The sequence below is a fragment of the Uloborus diversus genome, chromosome 7 (genome assembly GCF_026930045.1).
Source record: "Uloborus diversus isolate 005 chromosome 7, Udiv.v.3.1, whole genome shotgun sequence".
NCBI lineage: Eukaryota > Metazoa > Arthropoda > Arachnida > Araneae > Uloboridae > Uloborus > Uloborus diversus.
In genome coordinates, this window is record NC_072737.1 from 148,461,364 (window position 1) to 148,477,395 (window position 16,032).

Here is a 16,032-nt window from a genome sequence, read left to right on the forward strand (position 1 = left end):
TTTGGGGGGGGGGGGGGCAACTTTTGTTTGAATAATGTTTTCAGCATTTTTTAAAAGTAACTGCTACTGCAGATCTACTGACTGTATACCCACTTTATATGATCTCAAATTTCGTACAATCCATACAGATGCATCAAAGACCCAGCCCCTAAGAGCTGCTGAGTCACCTCCCCCCCCCCCTCAAGAAAAACCTCAAGAAAAGAGAGAGGGAGATAGAGAGAGATACTAAGTCTTCAAAAGGAACGCAACCCTTAAGCATTTCAATGCCACAGTCTGTGTGGCAATGAAACTTTCCTGTCCCCCTCCCCCTTTTTTTTCATCAGCGCACTTGCAATTTCGAATATAGGACGTTAGTGTTTAAAAGGGATATCGTTCAAAATTCAGAAAGCTTTTCCTTAATAGAAATGTTTCTTTTGGAAAACAAAATACCTCACTTTTTTTGTAAATGCAATATTTATAGTTCTGAAATTTTCAGTTTAAAAGGTTAAGATTCCCCGTAGACAACAATTACGCGAAGCTAGAAACGAAAGGAAAGAACACAAAGACATTTTCGCAAATTTAAATGCCCCGCCAAAGTTAGGGTAGTCTCAATTGCAAGCGGTAGCGATCACCCCCGCGCTAAAATTAGCTATGCTTTCGGGAAGGCGTTCCGAAGTGTCTTCTCCTCATGAATGCACAATACCTGATGAAATGTTTTTCTAATGGTGTTTTCTTTATTTTTTAAAGGAAGAAATTTGTATATATGAAACTAATAGTTAGAACTGTACTTCATGCGCTTGGAAAATTTTCGGCTTGTCTTTTTTTTTTTGAGAAAGAAAAGTAAATACTATCACAAACTGAATAAATTTCAGTTATCTGAACGTTCTGATTAATTGAATCTTTTTACTTAGGAAAATACCATTTTCCTTACTTTCTAAATACTGTTTGAAAATTAAGGTAAGTCATAATCATCTAAGTCTAAATGAGACAGTTATTGTCATTATTGAAATCTGAGTAAATCAGTCATCAATAATTTTGGAAAAATTTGCTGAAATTTGATAAAAAACCGATAAAAACCTTACACAGATTGGTAAAATCGTAAAAATCCTTTAACTGTAAAAACTGACGAATTTTCGTTAAAATTACAAAAAAATCAAACAAAAATTCTGCAGGTAAGAGTGAATTACATGCAGGGCCGGATTGGCCTATAAGATAAACGAGCTATAGCTTAGCGCCCCTGCTTTGAAGTGGACCCCTAACCTCACAAAAAATTGCAAATTCGTTCCTTAAAAAAATGGAAAGTGCTTGAAAAACTAATTTCATTTTCAAGTACTTGAAAACCTTGAAAATATTTGGAAACGTGTGGCTACAAACCTTAAATTTTAAAATTTGTAACAAATTGTAGAGGAAGGAGTGCCAAAATGTGCCAAATTCAGCTCCTTGCTACATCTTGCATCAAAAATGTAAAAATCATGGTTCTCGCGTTTGTAACATATGACTTGAAATAAATTCTTTTGTGACTCACATGCTTCATACCTTGCTATTTATTTAATCCCGAATGCAAAATTTTGGAAATTCTTTTGTATTGATTGCTTTTATCTTACTTTTACTGCATATTGTTAATCTGTTTAGCCCGGGAAAAAAATGATACACTACCCCTATTCCTTTTCGTTTCTGCACTACTTATAATTAAAAAAAAAAAGTTGTAATGAGAAGTTAAAGTTTATTCTTTCTTTTAAACTTAAAATAGGCGTTTCTTACAAAGTTTGAACAATATCGTACATACAACTGTATAATCTACTACTCAATTTTAGAGACTGGAAAGTGCAAATTATTGGTTCTAAAATCCCTGAAAAGAATTGGCGCAATATAGCCTACTAGGGCTCTTAAGCCAAAAACCCAATCTAACTAACCAAACCTTGAAAATAATTAGACAAGTCTTTGAAACTCCTAAGCAAAGTGTGCTTCAATTTTATTTCTTATCAAGTGTATAAATTAAGAATTGTTCAAATGGGTAGTATGTTACTCTCTTTATACCTATTTTCTAAACCTGTGCACCATTTCTTTTAAAGTATTAACTTGCATCACAAAGCACTTTCAAAGCGTAAAACTTTTTTTTAAAAATGATTTGCCTATTATTTCCAATTAACCCTTATAAGACTTTAAAATGCAGAATTTTATATCCATTTTATATAATTTCCTCCAGACACCCCCAGACCCCCTAAAGTTGGAGATATTCTCTATTGCGTCCCTCTCTTAATATCAGCTCCCTCTCTTTTAAGGTCAATTCAAAAAGGACAGCATGATTACACACTAGGGTGGAACGAAAAAAACAAAGTTTTTATTTTCGAATCGTAATAGTGCGGATAAGTTGCGATTGGTGAAGACTTACAAAACAAAACAAAGATTTTTAAAATCGGATAATATCTTCGGATCCCGCAACGAGCCTGAATATTTGAAAAAATGGAAAATTTCGTGTTTTCTTAGTGATTTTTCAAAAATTTTGTTTTATGTTTCTTTTTAAGGCTCTAAGACGGAAAAGTTACAATTGGTGAAACCTTCAGAAATAAAAAAAAAAATTGAAATCGAATAATACCTTCTGATCCAGAACCAAGCCTAAAAAATCGAAAAAGTTGAGAATTTCAGGACTTTTCCGAATTTTTAACATTTTTTGATCAATGTACTTTTTCAGGCTACAGAACGGAGAAGTTACGTTTAGTAAAGACTTCAAATCGAAAAAAAAAAAATCTTTTTGAAATAAAACAATATCTTCCGATCCCGCAACGAACCTACATGTTTGAAAAAATGTAAACTTTAAGCCCTTTTTCAGCTTTTTTTTTCTTTTAGTTTAACGATCCTCATAAGTTCGGTATGAAATACTAATGGAAGAACGTTTGTTTATAAAACAAATGTGATATTTTAGTACTAGAGCCTGCCTGTAAATTGTCCACATGGCCCTTTAATCCCGCGATACTCATATTTGTTTATGCCGCTTAGTACAGTGTATGCATCTAATACGCCCCATTAGCGAAATAAAGAACCGCAAAAATTTCACAGACGGTGCCATTCATGTTTACAGAACAACTCAAACCTGTCGATACTTACCTGACAATCTAAAACAAGTAATTTTCCCTGTCATTGAAAGAAACTCTTTCTTTGCGCATCCCGAAAACTTATTAATGGCAATGGTGTTTGATGAAAGGAGGCACATAAGAGAACTTTAAAAACGTCTTAAAAGCCAGAGAATCTGTTTCTAAAGGCAAAAGCATTAGAAACTTTGTCATTCCATCTCTAAATTTCGAAGCAGAAGGTTACACAGAGATTATTAATTGGAACACGACAAAGCTATCTTCTCCACCTTTTCTTCGAAAAGTTCCTAACAAAGACATTGAAAATCTTATTGCAACAGGCACTATACCCGACTGGGATATGAAACTATTCCCCTGCCATACGCAAGCTGTCGAAAGATGTGTGAAGCTAGTGACGGAGGCTTCACTCAAAGTGTGTGGATTTAAATCAAGAGATGGCTACTTAAGAGCAACATTGAAATCCAGATCAATTATGCCCGAATTTTCCAAAAAATCTGATTATAAATTAGCTTCAACAACTAACACTTAAAACAATAAGACTTGTATACTGGATTGTAAATTTGGTAAATATTTTATAACGTTTTATTATTTGAAAATGTTTCATTGTTGTAAGGAATGGTAGTTTTGCATAGTCAAGAAATAAATTAATGTTTATGTGTAATATAGGGTTTTTAAAAAGGCTTTTCCCTGTAACACCGGGGGAAAAAAACAACAAGAACAATTTTATTTTTAATCACTAAGAAAAGATGAAATTCTCCCTTTTTTTACTTTTCATGCTTGTTCCTGGATCAGAAGGTATTATTTGATTTCAATATGTTTTTTTAAATTTCTGAAGGCTTCACCAATCGTAACTTTTCCGTCTTAGAGTATTAAAAAGAAACGTTGGAGAAAATTTTTTAAAAAATCTCTAAGAACACATGAAATTTTCCATTTTTTCAAATTTTTAGGCTCGTTGCGGGATCGGAAGATATTATCCGATTTTAAAAATTTTTGTTTTGTTTTGTAAGTCTTCACCAATCGCAACTTTTCTGCACTATTACAATTCGAAAATAAAAACTTTGTTTTTTTCGTTCCACCCTATTACACACAGTAATGAAAACGGCACATAAAGAAGTAAAGAATGGCCTTATGCATAACAGAAAACAGATAAAAACATGGGAGGGGGGGAGGGCAATTAAAAATGTTGCTCCAAAAAAAAAATCCTGCCCCCCAAAAACTCAGTCCTAAATCCGCCTATGACGAAGTCAAAAAATTAGCATATCAGCTGAACGAAGAGGCAGAGCGGACAGGAAGACCAATCAGAAGATTAAGTAAGGTGATGTACGGTAGCACATGCACAGATATGCAGGCAGACGTAATGGGGGAGTGCCTGAGTAATATAAAGCATGTTGTTGGTGTAAGATCAGTATTTCTGACAAAGAGATTGCACGCCGTATAGCAGTTAAAATCACACCGAGTTGCTGCCTCAGCGAGAAATGGCGAATAATCAATCTGTTGGATGACATCTGGATGCTTTTACCCGAGGTCGAATCATTGGGAAGTTAGAAGAAGGCCGCAGTGTGACAAGTGTGGCTGCAGAAATCGGAATTGCTCAAAGCATCGTTTCACGACTTTGGAGACAATTTCAAACTACAGGAACAACTATCCGGGGGGTTCAGTAGTGGTCGTCCACGAAGAACCACACCCGCAGATGACCGGTATATTGTCTTACAGTCCAGAAGAAACAGGCGGCAGACAGCGGGAGAAATCGCTAGACACACGACACAGGCGACTGAACGACCGATATCGCGTTTTACCGTGGCCAAAAGACTGCACGGTGGTGGTCTGTTTGCACGACGTCCTATATGGTGTGTACGTCTAATGCTTGCCCATCGGAGAAGGCGTTCTCTGTGGTGCCGGGAACGCCGAAATTCGAGAGACAATGAATGGGGACGAGTACTCTTTACAGATGAGAGCAGATTCAGTCTGAGTAGCGATTCTCATCACATACTCATCTGGAGAGAGCGGGGAAGCCGCAATCATCCCTCGAACATCATTGAAAGGGACAGGTATGGAGGTCGCGGTGTTCTCGTTTGGGGTGGCATCATGCTTCGTAGTCGTACAGACCTTCACATCTTCGACGCAGGTTCAGTCAACGGGACCCGTTACTGTAACGAGATTCTTCTTCCATATGTGCGTCTTTTTAGAGGCACTATGGGTCCGCAGTTCCTTTTCATGGGCGACAATGCACCATGTCATCGCACAGTAGCTGCCGAACAGCTCTTAGAGTGAGGATATTGAACGTATGGATTGGCCGGCACGATCTCCGGATCTCAATCCCATCGAGCATGTATGGGATTTTCTAGGCAGACGCTTGGCAGCTCGTACCTTACCACCAGTAACGATTCGGGAGCTTCGATTAGCGGTGCATGACGAATGGGCAGCAATGCCTCAACAACTCATTGACACCCTCATTCTCAGCATGGGCAGACGCTGTGAAACCTGCCTAGCAGTCGGGGGAGATCATATCCCCTATTAAAGACCAGATGTTTCTTGCTGGACACCCATTACAGGGATGTTTCGGCCTTCAGTCGCATTGCGCTCCAGCACTGTAAAAAATCTCGGAAAACTCTCTGAATATATAAAAAAGTTTTCCGTAATACACAGATTCGTACGCCCTCCGCAGTTTTCTGCTATAATCAAAAACGTTTCCCGTATAGCAAGAAAGTAAGAGTCGACGCATGCGCAGCTCACAATTTTATAGTCCAGCAGCAAATCTAAACTGAAACTTTCGAAAGCACGCAATGAAACAAGTGCTGACTCATGTATGCGAAGTAACACTCATCAAGGGGATTAGTAGAAGTTTTGTTCCTCGCATGAATTCACTGAAGATAATTCTAAAGTCTTATATTTTCTTGCATATGTATCGTCATAAGATTGAATTTGAAGCTATGTCACTTATTTTTAAGTACGAAGTGCAAATTCTCGACGCATGCTCGCGGAAGGAATACAAACTGAAATTGAAAACCAAATAACTACCGAGAGGACGCCATGTAAATTCATTGCGTCGCATAACTTGTGTAGGTAATTTACTTTTTTCTTGGATACTTTTCTTCTTTCTACCAAATGGGTAATTTTTGTTGGCAGAATTTTATTCTGTCATAAAAATCACCTTTTTGGTGACCAAAGCCTGCAAAAGACCACCGCCGACGAATAGGTAAGTCGCTTTGCAACTCTATTACTTTAAAGAGATTTAGTTCATATAAATCTCGTTAAAAAAAAACTATTTTCTTCAGTATTATTTTTTCGTTGTGAACTATTGCAATTTGAAAATATTTTACATTACATAGAACACATATTTAAAGTGCAAGTGTGTCTAGTTTTATTCTGTAAAATTTATGAATTGAAGATTATAAAAAAATTTAAATATGTGTTATTGTGTACTTTGTTTTTATGTGTCAATCTCAGTTAATATTTGGCTATGTATCAAGCATTATGAATTAAATGTTATAATATGCAAATTGTCAGGTTTGATAGTTCGTCTTTAAGGTTGCATGTTTCCATTCTCTTGTAAACAGTGTACCTAGATTGTATGAAGTAAAAAAAAAAAAAAAAAACTATCTCTTGTAATTAGGAACATAGTGCTTCAGTATTATCTAAATGACGATATCTCTTTCAATATTTGCATTAGCGAAACGCTTTAAATTAGTTAAATGTGTATTAATTTATTTAACAAATAGATACATATATGTATTTAAAAGTGTCTTCATTTTTTTCGTTTTACGAGCCTCAATTTTAACAAAAGCAAAAAGAAAAAAAAGACTTAATAAAATAATTTTGTATTTTTACACCATATTAAAGTATTTGACTTATAATTTATATGATACCTTGATTTATAATGTATGTGATACTTTGATTTATAATGCATATGATGTTGCTTTTTCAAGGGGGGGGGGGGCGCTTCATAGCATTTTATGGGTGCACCATCACTTTTATGGTGGGGGAGGGGTTATTCTCGTATATATGAAATGGAATAATCATGTAATAGAGTTCAATGTTTTAATAAATAAAATATATAATGCATTTTGCGCACACTGTAAAAATAAAATCAGTAACCTATTTTGAATAAGTATTTATATTTGTGATGAGCTGGAAAAGGGCAAGAACAGAAGAATCAACCCGAATGGTTCCAGCAGGGGGACTTGGTGTCATATTTAAATTCATCAATTTCTCTGTTGGTATTTTTCGGTACCCTTTGTTCGTCAGAGAAATTGACTTGAGGTGAACGAATTCCGGAACGCGAAGGGTAGGTAAGTCCTGTCAAATTTTATCCGAAGATAAAAGCTATCAAGTTTGATACAAGATATATTTTTAAGTTCTGCATTAAAAATATAATATGTTGATAGTTTTGTCTTGAAAATACTGAGAGAAAAACTGAAGTTTAAGATTGTTTAACAAACAATCCCCACTTTTCAGAAGGTACCCCCACTCCAATTCCCCGACGATTTTGTGATTAGGAATGAAACTACTAGATTATTTCATAATTTTTCAAAAATTTATAACTGTGCATATGTTATGCTGTTAACCATGCTATTTGTCATTAGAAATTCCAAAAAAAAAAAAAAAAAATCCACGAATAATTCTAAAATTGCTTGTATTATTGCTCTTAGATATGAAAGAATTGAAACTGATATGGTATGCAATACTATAATAAAGAATTATGTTTTAGAAAAAATCACGGAAAAAGGATTCCGAAATTCTCGGAAACGTTTTTGAAAATTGTTTGGAGAATTCCGAAATACTCGGAAACGTTTTCGAAACTTTCATGAACCACAGCTGCACAGAATACTCAGAAACATTTCTGGAAATTACGGAAAGAGGATTCCGAAATACTCAGAAACGTTTCTGAAAATTACAGAAAGAGGATTCCGAAATACTCAGACACGTTTCTGGACATTACAGAAAGAGGATTCCGAAATACTCAGATACGTTTCTGGACATTACAGAAAGAGGATTCCGAAATACTCAGAAACGTTTTTGAAACTTTCATGAACCACAGCTGCACGATATACTCAGAAACGTTTCCGGATTTTTTTTACAGTGAGGCTACTTTTTTCAATAAAGCTTCTTTTTATCCCTCTGATTTCTCTTTTAGTAAGTGTTGCTTACATTACAAATGTCCTTACGTATTGGGGATCTTACGGTATTAACTGTGTTGATTTGGAAAGCTTTTGTACAAAGTTATATTGAAAAAACCGTCTCGTCCTTAATTTTTTCACACCAGTGTAGTCATTAGGTTAACTAGTTATAGAAGCGCAAGGTAGCGTGGACAAACACACAGACAAATAAGCGTTTACAGGATTTAACCCATATTTTACTATCGTCCTGTATATAGGACAGATCATATTTATTGCATTTTGGCAGGGGTTATCACATTTTTAGTTTCTAATTTGGTATTTTTATAAACCCTACACTGTAAAAAAAATTCGGAAACGTTTCTGAGTATATCGTGCAGCTGCGGTTCATGAAATTTTCAAAAACGTTTCTGAGTATTTCGGAATCCTCTTTCTGTAATGTCCAGAAACATGTCTGAGTATTTCGAAATCCTCTTTCTATAATTTCCAGAAATGTTTCCGAGTATTTTGGAATCCTCTTTCTGTAATTTTCAGAAACGTTTCTGAGTATTTCGGAATCCTCCTTCCGTAATTTCCAGAAATGTTTCTGAGTATTCTGTGCAGCTGTGGTTCATGAAAGTTTCGAAAACGTTTCCGAGTATTTCGGAATTCTCCAAACAAATTTCAAAACGTTTCTGAGAATTTCGGAATCCTTTTTCCGTGATTTTTTTCTAAAAAATAATTCTTTACTATAGTATTGCATGCCATATCAGTTTCAATTCTTTCATATCTGAGAGCAATGAAACAAGCAATTTTAGAATCATACGTGGATTTTTTTTTTTTTTTTTCTGAATTTCTAATGACAAATAGCATGGTTAACAGCATAAAATATGCACAGTTATAAATTTTTGAAAATTTATGAAATAATATAGTAGTTTCATTCATATTCACAAAGTCGTCGGGGGAGGGAAGGGGAGTACTTTCTCAAAATTGGGATTGTTTGTTAAACAATATTAAACTTCAGTTTTTCTCTCAATATTTTCAAGACAAAATTATCAACATATTGTATTTTTAAAGCAGAACTTAAAAACATATCTTGTATCAAACTTGATAGCTTTTATTTTCGGATAAAATTTGACAGAACTTACCTACACTTTGCGTTCCGAAATTCGTTCACGTCAAGTCAATTTCTTTGACGAACAAAGTGTACCGAAAAGTACCAACAGAGAAATTGATGAATTTAAATATGACACCAAAGTCCCCCTGCTGGAACCATTCGGGTTTATTCTTCTGTTCTTGCCCTTTTCCAGTTTATCACAAATATAGATACTTAATCAAAATAGGTTACTGATTTTATTTTTAGAGTGTGCGCAAAATGCATTATATATTTTATTTATTAAAACATTGAACTCTATTACATGATTATTCCATTTCATATATACGAGAGTCCCCCCCCCACACCATAAGAGTGATGGTGCATCCATAAAATGATATAAAGCGCCCCCCCCCCCCCTTAAAAAAAGCAACCTCTTGAAAATGTCAATGGCACAGTCTGCGTGGTGAACGCCCCTCGTCTTCTCCCCATATGTGCATTGCATATTAATAACATAGTATTTAAAAAATGATCACTTTCACAACGATGACATGAAATAATATTACTTTTTATTTCGGCATGTAAATGCATCTGTTCCATTTTTGCCACTGACTCATTCCTCCTGACTGTCCTACATTAAACTAGTATATCCACGAAGGAAATGTTATTTTCGGAACAACTAATGTCAAGGAATTTTTTTATTGTTAACCACATTTAACAAAATAATTAAGCAGATGAATTAATTGCATAACCATGTTCTTACTAATAGATAATATGGTCATTTTCTAATGGTATTGTAACGGATTCGGTGCGACTTCCACTTTCTTGAAATGAAAACACAGTTCTTGATAAAAACACAGGAAATTTATTTACACTATGTACAGGAAAGATCGTCAACAACTGCAAAATTATTCATCAGCAATTAAGCAATTATCACGCAACACCGTAAACTCAACGTTTACACACGTATTTACTTCCAAATACGAAAACAACACAGCGAAATGCCTCGCTATAAACAGAGCTAATACACACACTCAGTTCGAAATCTGAATCGAAACTAACTGTTTATCCATCGCTAACGGCTTAAATACACCGAAAAGAATTTTCCACAACATTCTTACCTCTTCGCGAAATGCGTAGACCGTTAAGAAAGAAAATAGGGGTCGTATACTTTAGCCGAATGAAAAAGGGGTTGTATATTCATTACGGGAAACTATTTACAGGTTACGTTCCTACAATAATTACTATTTACAGAATTTGTAACATTGCCCCCTTCCCAAGGACTGCACGTCCCGGGCAGTACAATCCTCAGAAAGGGTGCGAAACCTCTATCACAAGTTTACAAATATACACATTAATTAATAACTAACAGATACAGAAAACACAATAATAACAAGAAATATTACTAAACATTAAAAGCAAAAATTATCTACAACTTTTATGTTATCAACCATGGTTGTTTACGTAATACTCATGAACTATGGCCATAGTATGGGGCTAACCGATCATAATGTACAACCCTAGGTTTTGCATTAGGTGATTTTTGGATCCTCACTACGACGTCATTTAGTCGGTTAACGACTTTGTAGGGTCCATCCCAATGCGACTGCAATTTGGGTGAAAGACCTTTCCGTCGGATGGGATTCCATAACCAAACCTTGTCGCCTTCGTTGAATTCATGTCCAGTAGACCTTGTGTCGTATCGGGTCTTCATCTTCTCCGCCGCGATGTTGATTCGCTCTCGTGCGAAGTTATGAACGTCTTCCAACCGGGCCTGGAGATCCTGGATGTACTCCTCAGGCGATGAAGGCGCATCCGGAGGACGACCGAAGACGAGATCACAAGGTAGCCGAAGCTCTCGTCCGAAGAGCATCTGGGATGGGGCAAATCCGGTAGTCTCGTGGACAGCACTGCGGTAGGCCAGCAGGAACAAAGGTAGCTTCTTGTCCCAATCCTGTTGATTTCTGGAGACCATAAGTGAGAGATTATTCAGGATTGTGCGGTTAAATCTCTCCACCATGCCGTCCGATTGTGGGTGTAGTGGTGTTGTCCTAGTTTTCTCAATTCCGAAAATTTGACATAGGCCCTTAAACACAGCAGAGATGAAATTCCTCCCTTGATCGGAATGAATCTGCAAAGGTGTTCCATATCTCGAGATCCAATGTTGGACTAGAGTCTCTGCTACGGTGGTAGCCTCTTGATCTGGAATGGGATATGCTTCCGGCCATTTGGTGAAGTAGTCGATGGAAACAAGAATGTATTTGTTCCCATCAGCAGTTCTTGGTAGAGGACCCAGGATGTCAATCCCAATTCGTTCGAAAGGAGCTCCAACGTTGTACAGATGTAGCTTCCCTCTGCTTCTCTTCTTCGGTCCTTTACGAGCAGCACAGGCGTCACAAGAATGGCACCACTTCTCCACGTCATCCTTCGCCTTGCTCCAGAAGAAGCGCTCCCGAACTTTATTGAGGGTTTTCAAGACACCAAAATGTCCTCCAGTCGCACTACTATGTATTTCTTTCAGAACATCTGAAATCCTTGATCGGGGAAGTAGTAACTGCCACCTAGACGTTTTGCCGTCATCAGATTCCCATTTTCGGTGTAGCACGCCGTTCCGTAAATGGAGCGAGTTCCATAAAGCCCAGTATCTTTTTGTTGCAGGACTAAAGGTGGAAACGTCCTGCCAGCTAGGGCGTCGACTGTCACTTTCCATGAACTCCAAAATTGGTTTTATGTCGGGGTCTTCAAGTTGATCTTTTCGAACTTGGTCGTCACTCCATGGATCAGGTTCTGATGATATTGGAGTCACTGTCACCTGATAGGCGATAGGGCTAGTCGTTCCATACTGTTTCTCGATTCGGGAACAATAGTGGCAGTTCTCAGGACAGGGTCTCCTTGATAAAGCGTCAGCATTACCGTGAGATAACCCTTTTCGATGCTTGATCTCCATGTCATATTCCTGGAGCCGCTGTATCCATCTGGCTATCTGGCCTTCCGGATTTTTGAAGTTCAAAAGCCAAGTTAATGAGGCATGATCTGTCCGAAGCAGAAATTTTCGGCCGTAGAGGTAATGATGGAAGTGTTCTACAGCTTTCACTATGGCCAGTAACTCCTTTCTGGTGACGCAGTAATTTCGCTCCGACTTTGATAAGCATTTGCTCCAGTAAGCGATGACATGTTCATTTCCGTCAATTTCTTGGGATAAAACAGCTCCGATGCCCTCGTTGCTCGCATCAGTGTCCAGGATGAAGGATTTTTCGGGCTGAGGATAGGCGAGGATAGGCGTTGATGTTAAAGCCTCCTTCAGTCGTAGAAATGCATCTTCGCATTCTTTGGACCATTCGAACTTCTGCTTGCTCTCCGTCAGCTTATGCAAAGGTCGTGCAATGTTGGAAAAACCCTTTACAAACTTCCTGTAGTAGGTGCAGAGCCCCAGGAAACTTCGCAGCTGATGGATGTTTTCGGGACGACTCCAACTCTTGACAGCAGATACCTTCTCTGGATCGGTTTGTACACCCTCAGAAGAGATGATGTGACCAAGGTAGTTCACTTCCCGGCGGAACAAATTACATTTGGACGGGCTTAGCTTCAGATTGGCTTCCTTAAGCTTTTGCAGCACCTTCCTAAGATTTGCCAGATGTTCTTCGAAGCTGCGTCCCACGATGATGATATCGTCTAAGTAGACCAGACAGGATTCGTAAGAAAGTCCTCTTAACACCGTCTCCATAAGACGCTCGAACGTAGCTGGTGCATTGCAGAGGCCGAAGGGCATCACTTTAAACTGCCATAAGCCTTGTCCAGTTGTAAACGTTGTCTTCTCTCGGTCATCAGGGTGTATCTCAACCTGCCAGTAGCCGCTCTTCAAGTCCAGGGTCGAAAACCACTTGTGTCCGGACAGAGTGTCCAAGGTGTCGTCTATCCGTGGAAGAGGGTAACTGTCTTTCTTGGTGATTTCATTCAGCCGTCGGTAATCGACACAAAATCTGGTGGAGCCATCTTTCTTTCGGACCAAGACGATGGGAGAGGCCCAAGGACTGGATGAAGGTTCGATTACATCATTCTCCTTCATCTCTTTCAGGAGGGTCTCAACTTCTTCCTTCTTGGCGAACGGTAGTCGTCTTGGATGCTGTTTAATAGGGGGGTGTTCTCCAGTGTAGATCCTATGCTGCGTTAAATTCGTCCGGCCCACATCCTCCGATGTAGATGAAAACAGATGCTTGAAGTCGTCCACCAATTGTTCCGCAGCAGTTCTTTGATCCTTCGATAAGGGTGCACTACCAATTAACTTCGACGTCAAGGACTCGGAAGACACAGTTTCGGGGGAATTGATTCTTCTAATGATGCAGTTTACTGGAGTACAAGTTGCCAACACTTCACCTTTTCGGATATTCCTTGGCCTTTCACTCACGTTGGCGACTCTCACAGGAATTACATCCTTAGAAAGGTCCACAAGCGTAGATGCTACCAGTACTCCTTTTAGGCTATTGCTTAGGTTAGGGTATTCAATGAGTCCAAATCGAAAACTATTGCTTTCTTCAAGGGAGCCAGGTATTAATGATTCTGACCTTGAGGGAATCGATAAATCTGTTTGGGCTATTATTTGATGAGCGGATTTTACATCACTTTCTGCAAGGAAAACGGCTATGTCTTCTCTCATCGAGTGCAGCTCATTAGTCTTGAAGTCGAGAGTGAAGTCATATTTCTTCAAAAAGTCCAATCCGAGAATGAAGGGGTCCGTGATGTTAGCGACGAATGCCGTATGATGGTAGGTGGCATTCCCAAACACTATTTCCAAGTCCACTTTACCGTCAATCTCGATCTTGTCACCTGTCACAGTCTGGAGACTTACGCGTGGCGATGTCCACAGCAGTTTCAATCCAAATTCACGAGCCACATCTGTCCTAATGATTGTCACATTGGCTCCAGTGTCAACAATCAGTCTGCAGGGGTTCCCATTTACATGTGCGTAAATGAAAAGTCCATCACTGCCACTACTAGAAGAGGAAATCTGCAGAGCTCTAGTGGTGGTGATTTCCTTCCCTCGCGTAGCTTGGCGAGTCGGACAACTCCTTCGCAGGTGTCCTTCACTACCGCATTTCCAGCACTTCTGCTCTTGTTTCTTTTGGGCTGTTATGCTGCTCAGATGTCTTGTCAAGTCACCGAGTTGTCTCTCAAGTTCAGCGAGGTGGGACGACCTGGAATCAGACTCAACAGCTTCCTGAGTCCGGATTAGATGGCGATCCACACGGGTTGCTTCTTGGGCGGCCTCGTATCTCATCGCATACACAACAGCAGAATTCAGGTCTTTGACATCCGCCATCCGTAGAGCTTTCTGGATTTCCGGATCTCGAACCCCGTCGATGTAGTAGTTGAGTGCCAGGTTGTCTCGAACATCCGCAGGGCAGTCGTAAAAAGCAAGATGAGACAGTCTCTCGATGTCCGCCGCAAGCTCTTGCAGGGTTTCCCCAGTTTTCTGGAAACGGGACTTCAACTGGAGTCGGCTGAAATCTTTCTGGCACTTCTCACCGAAGCGAAGCTCCAACGCAGATGTGAGGGCGGCGAAATCCAGGCGCTGGCTGTCCGGAAGGGTCTCGAGAATGTCCGCTGCGTCACCTCTCAGGGATGCTGCAAGATGACAGGCCTTGGTAGCAGAGTCCCATCCGTTCGCTTCCGCCACTATCATGAATTGAGTTTTGTAAACCTGCCACGAAGTTTTCCCATCAAATGTGGCAAGTTTAATGGACGGTCGAGCAACCGATGTGGGAGCGCCAAACTGTACAGAGCTGCTTTTCGCGGTCGCCAATCTCCTTTCCAGGTCTTTAAAGATCTCTTCTTTAAGTAGAGTAAATTTCTTGTCTTCTTCTTCCAACTTATTTTCCACATTGGCGATACGCTCTTCCACAGTATCAAATTTTTCTTCCAGAGCATCAACTTTATCTCCCATTGCGGTTAGTTGATTCTCCATCATGGTTTTCATCGACGTTAGGTCCCTTTTTATTTCATCTTGACTTGTAGTAATTTTAGCAGTTAAATCACTATTTAACTGTTCTTGGTTAGTCGCCAATTCATTTTTCAATTGTTCTTGGTTAGTCGCCAATTCATTTTTCAATTGTTCTTGGTTAGTCGCCAATTCATTTTTTAATTGTTCTTGGTTAGTCGCCATATCATTTTTTAATTGTTCTTGATTAGCCGCCAAACTTTCGGTCAAGTCACTTTTCACAGCATTAATTGCTGCCAGAAGTTGTTTTAATTGGTCATCCATTGCGCGAGTAATCACCATAAAAACAAAGCCTATAAATTCAAACAGTCTTTATGAAAAAAAATGTCCAAAGTCACACTTACTCCAAGAAAGTCCAGAAGAAGCCCCACGTTGGGCGCCAAATTGTAACGGATTCGGTGCGACTTCCACTTTCTTGAAATGAAAACACAGTTCTTGATAAAAACACAGGAAATTTATTTACACTATGTACAGGAAAGATCGTCAACAACTGCAAAATTATTCATCAGCAATTAAGCAATTATCACGCAACACCGTAAACTCAACGTTTACACACGTATTTACTTCCAAATACGAAAACAACACAGCGAAATGCCTCGCTATAAACAGAGCTAATACACACACTCAGTTCGAAATCTGAATCGAAACTAACTGTTTATCCATCGCTAACGGCTTAAATACACCGAAAAGAATTTTCCACAACATTCTTACCTCTTCGCGAAATGCGTAGACCGTTAAGAAAGAAAATAGGGGTCGTATACTTTAGCCGAATGAAAAAGGGGT